Below are 7,526 nucleotides of genomic sequence, written 5' to 3' on the forward strand. Positions count from 1 at the left end.
GTTTGTCTGCCGGGCCTTCCACTTCTTCATGTAGGGTGTACTATCCTCTAGTTTCCCTTCCGGTTGCTCAGAGCCCCTCCACTCAAACTTCCCTTCTCTCACAGTGGTCTGGGCTTTAAAATTAAGCCTTCCTCCTCTTCTGCTCCCATTCAGCCAGTCTCCTTCCTGTTTCCCATGAATATCAGCAAGCTGTCAGCAGAAAAGCTTTAGGTTAACCTAATTCCATTGTAAAAAGGTCTTTTTGATGTCCTGTTCCCTTCCTCATGTCCCCTCCATGAGAATCCAGGTTGAGAGACAAGTGTTAGCATTAGCTACATTCACCTTGTCCATTAGCTCTTTAGCATCACAACTTTACTCCCAGCTGACTTCATCACCACTCTCTGCATTGGATAGATCATCCAGACAGAAAATCAGTAAAGAAACGGCAGACTTGAACAACACTATAGGCCAAATGGACCTAACAGACATAGACAGAACATCCTATTCAACAGCAGCAGAATACACAATCTTCTCCAGTTTACATGGAACATTCAGCAGAATAGATTATATATTAGGCCATAAAAGAAGTCTCAATAAGTCTTAAAAGGTCAAAATCATGTCAAATATCTTTTAAACTATAATGGTATGAAACTAGAAATCAATGACTGGAAGAAAATTGAAAAATTTGTAAATAAGGAGAAATTAAACAACACATTCCTGAACAACCAGTGGGTCAGAGAAGAAATCAGAAGGAAAATCAAAAAAAATCTTGACACAAACAAAAATGGAAATACAACATACAAACTTATGGGATACAGCAAAAACAGTTCTAAGTTTATAGTGATCGACATCTACATAAGAAAAAAGAAAGATATCCAAAATAAGAAGAAAAAGATCACCTCAAGGAATGTTTTTTAAAAAATAAATAAATAAATAAAGAAGAATAAGCTAAGCCCAAAGTCAGCAGAAGGAAAGGAATACAAGCATACCTGAGAGATATTGAGGGTTTGATTTTAGACCACTGTAATAAAGCAAATATCACAATAAAGCAAGTCACGGGAATTTTTTGGTTTTCCAGTACATATATAAGTTACATTCATACCATACTATAGTATATTAAGTGTACAATAGCATTATGTCTACAAATAAGTACATACCTTAATATAAAATACTTTATTGCTAAAAATGCAATCATCTGAGCCTTCAGCGAGTTATAATATTTTTGCTGGTGGAAGGTCTTGCCTCCACATTGATGGCTGCTGACTGATCAGAATGGTGGTTGCTGAAGGTAGAGATGGATGGCTGTGATAATTTCTTAAAATAAGACAACAATGAACTTTGCCATATTGATTGACTCTTCCTTTCACAAAATATTTCTCTGTAGCCTGTGATGCTGTTTGATAGCATTTTACCCACAGTAGAACTTCTTTCACAACTGGAGTCAATCCTCTCAAATCCTGCCACTGCCTTACCATTTAAGAATATGGAATAGTCCATATCTTTTGTTGTCATTTCAACAATGCTCACAGCGCCTTCACCAGGAGTAGATTCTATCTCAAGAAACCACTTGCTTTGCTAATCCATAAGAAGCAACTCCTCATTCAAGTTTTGTCATGAGATTGTAGCAATTCAGTCATGTCTTCAGACTCCACTTCTAATTCCAGTTGTTGCTTTTGTTTTGTTTTGTTTTTGCTATTTTTACCACACCTGCAAATACTTCTTCCACTGAAGTCTTGAACTCTCAAAGTCATCCATGAGGATTGGAATCAACTTCTTCCAATTCCTGTTAATGGTGATATTTTGACCTTCTCCCATGAATCACAAATGTTCTTAATGGCATCTAGAATGATGAATCCCTTCCAGAAGATTTTCAATTGACTTTGCCCAGATCCATTGGAAGACTCACTATCTATGGCAGCTATAGTTTTATGAAATGTATTTCTTAAATATTAAGGCTTGAAAGTCAAAATGACTCCTTGATCCATGGGTTGCAGAATGGATGTTGTATTAGCAGGCATGAAAACAGCATCTCTAACAGAGCTGTACATCTCTATCAGAACTCTTGGGTGATCAGATACATTGTAAATGGGAAATAATATTTTGAAAGGAATTGTTTTTCTGAGCAGTAAGTCTCAGCAGTGGGTTTAAAATATTCAGTAAATCATGCCAAAAACAGATTGTGAGTAAAGAGATTGAATCAGTAATCAAAAGCAAAGAAAAGCCCAGTGTGATACGGGAATAAAAACAGACACATAGACCCATGGAAAAGAATAGAGAGCCCAGAAATAAACTCATGGATATATGGTCAACTAATCTTGGATAAAAGTGCCAAGAATACACAACAGGGGAAAATAGTCTCTTCAATCAGTGGTGCTGGGAAAACTGGATATCCCCATGCAAAAGAATAAGATTGAACCCTCATCTTATACCATACACAAAAATCAACTCAAAACGATTAAAGACTTAAATGTAAGACCTAAAACCATAAAACTTCTAGAAGAAAACATGGATAAAAAGCTGCTTGACACTGATCTTGGCAGCAATTTTTTGAATATGACACAAAAAGCACAGGAAACAAAAGCAAAAATAAACAAGTGGGACTATATCAAACTAAAAAGGTTCTTCACAGCAAAGAAATAATCATGAAAATGAAAAGGCAACCTTTGGAATAGGAGAAAATATTAACAAGCCACGTATTTGATAAGGGGTTAATATCTAAAATATATAAAGAACTCCTAAAATTCAAATTCAATAGCAAAAAAAATAGAACCCAATTTAAAAATGGGCAGAGGATCTAAATAGATATTTTTCCAAAGAAGATGCGCAAATGGCCAACAGGTATGTGAAAACGTGCTCAACATCACTAATCAGGAAAATGCGTATCAAAACCACAGTGAGATGTCACCCATACCTGTTAGGATGGTTTTTATTTTTTTAAAAATGGATAACGAATGCTGGTGAGAATGTGGAGAAAAGGATATGCTGGCACATTGTTGGTGGGAAGTTAAATTAATACACCTATTATGGAAAATAGTATGAAGAAAGAATCCTCAAAAAATTAAAAATAGAACTGCCATATGACCTAGCAATCCCACTTCTGGGTATTTATCCAAAAAAAAATGAATGCAAGATCTCAAAGAGATACCTGTACTGTGTTCCTTACAGCATTATTCATAAAAAGCCAAGATATGGAATCAACCTGACTGTCCATTAGTGGATGATTGGATAAAGAAAATGTGGCATACACATTCAATAGAACATTATTCAGTCTTTAAAAAGAAGAAAATCCTGCCATCTCTGAGCTGATAAGAGTTGTCTCTAGTAAGGGAGAATTTATATCCTCTCTTTAGGCAAAATGTGTAGGGATGGAGAATAGAAAGAGCTCTTCCTCTGATTGCTGATTCTTATTTGCCTTTAGCTCAAAAATATTTACGTCAAAGAGGCATATTTTGAGGTGACAGACACATTCTGGTTTCCTTCACAAGCAAACAGAAAGTACAAAGAAATGTTATGCTATTATCCCAGCACGAAAGAACTGTCGGGGGTGGGGGGTGAGGGGGAGGGTTTGTTTTGTTGGTTGGTTGGGTTTTTTTTTGAAACAGAGTCTCACTCTGTTGCCCAGGCTGGAGTGCAGACAATCTCAGCTCACTGCAACATCCACCTCCCGGGTTCAAGAGATTCTTCTGCCTCAGCCTCCGGAGTAGCTGGGATTACAGGCGCCCACCACCACGCCCAGCTAACTTTTGTATTTTTAGTAGAGACGGGGTTTCACCATGTTGACCAGGCTGATCTGAAACTCTGACCTCTGGTAATCCACCTGCTTCCACCTCCCAAAGTGCTGGGATTACGGGCGTGAGCCACGGTGCCCAGCCGAAAGAACTGTTAAAAACAACCCACAAGATGAGGGTGAATCTTTGTAAAGAGTCTCTTATTAAAACCCCTCCTCATAGCGAAAAATAAAAAATAAAAAATATAACCCACAAGAGGCCGGGCATGGTGGCTCACATCTGTAATCCCAGCAATTTGGGAGGCCGAGGCAGGCAGACACGAGGTCAGGAGATCGAGACCATCCTGGCTAACAAGGTAAAACCCCGTCTCTACTAAAAATCCAAAAAATTAGCCAGGCATGGTGGTATGCACCCGTAGTCTCAGCTAATCGGGAGGCTGAGGCAGGAGAATTGCTTGAACCCGGGAGGCAGAGGTTGCAGTGAGCCGAGATCACGTCACTGCACCACAGCTTGGGCGACAGAGCGAGACTCTGTCTAAAAAAAACAAAACAAAACAAAACAAAAACAAACAAACAAAAAACCCATAAGATAGGTTTGGAAAGAAAAATCTGATATCCTAAAGAAAGTCAAGACATTATATTACCATCCAGTCAACAAAAGACTTCACTAATCTGTGTTCTGGGCCAGATCCATCCATGGAAAGGTCAGAAATTGAACAAGCCAGAACTGATCTCTTTCTATTCCACCTGAGTCAGTTTTAGGGTAGGATCATGAGTTCCATTGGTCAGGCTGTGAGCCTCCTCTGTTCCTTATTTTCTAATGTGATGATTGGACCTTTCACACATCTTCCCTGATATAATCAGTGTGCCATCCTTAGAGGAAGGCACAGCTATCTCCATTTTGCAGATGAGAAAATGAGGTTTAGAATAAAGTAATTTGCACAACACTCCCCCTAGTATCAGTGCTGATGCCAGCATTTTAAAACCCAAATCTTCCTGCTTCCTGAGCTTACATTATTTTCTCTATAATACACTGCCTCTTGGGTCATAAATTTGTGAGATCATAATAAATATCTTTAAAATTCTGGTATCAGAATGGAAGGCACTCTTCCTTGTTTGGACAAGAAGAATCAAGAGCGGACTTAACTCATTCTTGGAGTTGACAGCAGTGAAAATAACAGCAGTGATAACAGGGCATGGGCAAATCATTTATTTTTTTCCTGCATCTAAGTTTCTTTAGGTGATAAATGGCAATGATGAAATGAAAAAAACAGCAAAGGGACACTAGAAAAATTAACCTGGTGTTTATGACAATTTGACAGAGGAATAATAAAAATTCTTATGTTTCTTTTTTGTTTTTAGAGATGGGGTCTTGCTATATTGCCCAGGCTGGAGTGCAATGGCTATTCACAGGAACAATCATAGTGCACTACAGCCTTGAACTCCTGGTCTCAAATGACCCTCCTGCCTCAGCCTCCTGGGTAGCTGAGACTACAGGCATGTGCCACCGTGCCCAGTTCTCTTATTAATATATGTCTCATCTACATTAGCAAGACTATTATGCAAACACCCAGAAACAATAAACAACCAAAATATTTATAGAAAGTGGTATGGATAAATGAATTGTATACATTCACCAAATGAAATGTAAGGGCACTAGTTGTGTTATTTTGTTTGTTTGTTCGTTTGTTTCTTGAGACAGAGTTTCACTCTTGTTGCCCAGGCTGGAGTGCAGTGGCACGATCTCTGCTCACTGCAACCTCTGCCCCCCAGGTTCAAGTGATTCTCTTGCCTCAGCCTCCCAAGTAGCTGGGATTACAGGCATCTGCCACCACGCCCAGCTAATTTTTTGTACTTTTAGTAGAGACGGAGTTTCACCATGTTGGCCAGGCTGGTCTCAAACTCCTGACCTCACCCATCTCGGCCTCCCAAATCGCTGGGATTACAGGCGTAAGCCACCATGCCTGGCCAAAGGCACTAGTAAAAAGAAATAAATACCAACTACAAAGAATGATATGGATGAACTGATGAATGTTAGAAACTTGAAGGAAAAAAACACTACATACATTATTATGACATTTGTATAAAGCTCAAAAACAAGCAAAACTAAACAAATTGTTTAGAAATGCATCTGGTAAGAGTAATTTTTTGTTTTTGTGTACACATTTAGTCTTTTATAACAAAGCAACTTGTAGACGTTTAACATTTAAAACTGAGCATCATCTTTCCTTTCCAGTAAAGCAAAATTTAAAAATAAACAAGGACAAAATTACAATAGAGCATGCCAATTCCAAATGAGATCCTACAGGTTCTGCTGATTCTCCTAGCAAGTGGCCGGGCTCAAGTCATCAGTAGGAGAGAATTCATTTTTAGTGTCATCTTAAACTGCAAGGATGCCTGGTAAACATCACAATTATTTTTCACCAAACTGATGCTTTAAAAAAAAAATCACAATTAACCATACCAAAGGAGAAGCCATGTTGTCAAAATGCCCACTTCACCCACCCAAACATCTCAAACCTAACCTTTACTGACTTTCTAGAACCCCATTTTTAAAAATTCTTTTTTGTTTTAAGAGAAAGTAGACAGATGCATGTTGGCAAATGCTAATTGTCCTTATTCACAAAGAGACACAGTATTCTTTATGAGAAGGAAAAAAGCTAGAATTCTATGCTCTACCACACAGGGGCTTAACACCCTTCTGCTTCCCTAACACCCTTCTGCTTCCAGCAGAGCAAAGGAAGCAGATTTTTCTTTTTTCCCACAGAGCTCCGTGGTGTTGGTTCCATACAGTTTTTGTTGAGATGGAAAGGGATAAAAATGAATTCAAACAGAAAGGGGTAGAGATTCTTTTCCCATTGTGTATTGCTCAAGGTGCCTCTTCTTCCTCTTCCCCAAGCAGTGCAGACACTTATGGATGTGACACTACTTTTGCAAAATTATGAGAGTAAGATAAATCTAACATAGTTGACTCCATCTTGCCTCTAACCTCCAAGTTGTCCTTTGTCATTCCTGGGTATAGGTTAAGCTAATTTGAGGAATAATTTAGTTTAGAGTTTAACCAAAGCAAGGATGATAATAGCCCTTCCCAAAACTAAACCACCTTTGTAAAACTAATCAAGAGAGGGGCCAAAATTCTGCTAAATTGTAAGCATAAACAACTGTTCCAGGGGTCACAAGATTTGTAACTTCCCGAACTACTTCTGCATGTAACATCCTTACTGCAGAACCTAAGGTTGCCCTTTTGAGATATTTTTTCAGACTTCTGCATTTCTGATGATGGGATGACTCTACCCAGATGACTCCACCTGGACTGTGACTGCAACTCATGACTCCACCTGTCCTACGGCCCCCACTCAGAGGCTGACTCAGTGCACAGAGACCATTTTCCACACCCCTATGATTTCGTCCCCAACCAATCAACATTTCCCACTCCCTAGTCCCCTGCCCGCCAAACTATCCTTGAAAACCCCTAACCTCCAAGCCTTTAGGGAGACTGATTTGAGTAATAACTCCATCTCCTGCGTGGCCGGCCTCATGTCAATTACACTCTTCCTCTACTACAGTACCATAGTCTCAGTGAATTGATTGTATCTGTGCAGCAGGCAGGAAGAATCTGTTGGGTGATTACAGATGGCTGACAAATGCTGCTACCCCAAAATTTGGGATTTTCGGGATCAAGTCTGACCTCTTCTGAAAAAATGGTTGGCAGAGTTTGTTATATTTCTGTTCTGCTGTCAAAATCTTCTCACTGGCTAGTTCATTAAATCTATCTATTTCATTTTTTATTTCATCAGTATGTTCAATAGCTTCTTGCAGT

This window comes from Colobus angolensis, unplaced genomic scaffold (assembly GCF_000951035.1).
Source record: "Colobus angolensis palliatus isolate OR3802 unplaced genomic scaffold, Cang.pa_1.0 Scaffold188, whole genome shotgun sequence".
NCBI lineage: Eukaryota > Metazoa > Chordata > Mammalia > Primates > Cercopithecidae > Colobus > Colobus angolensis.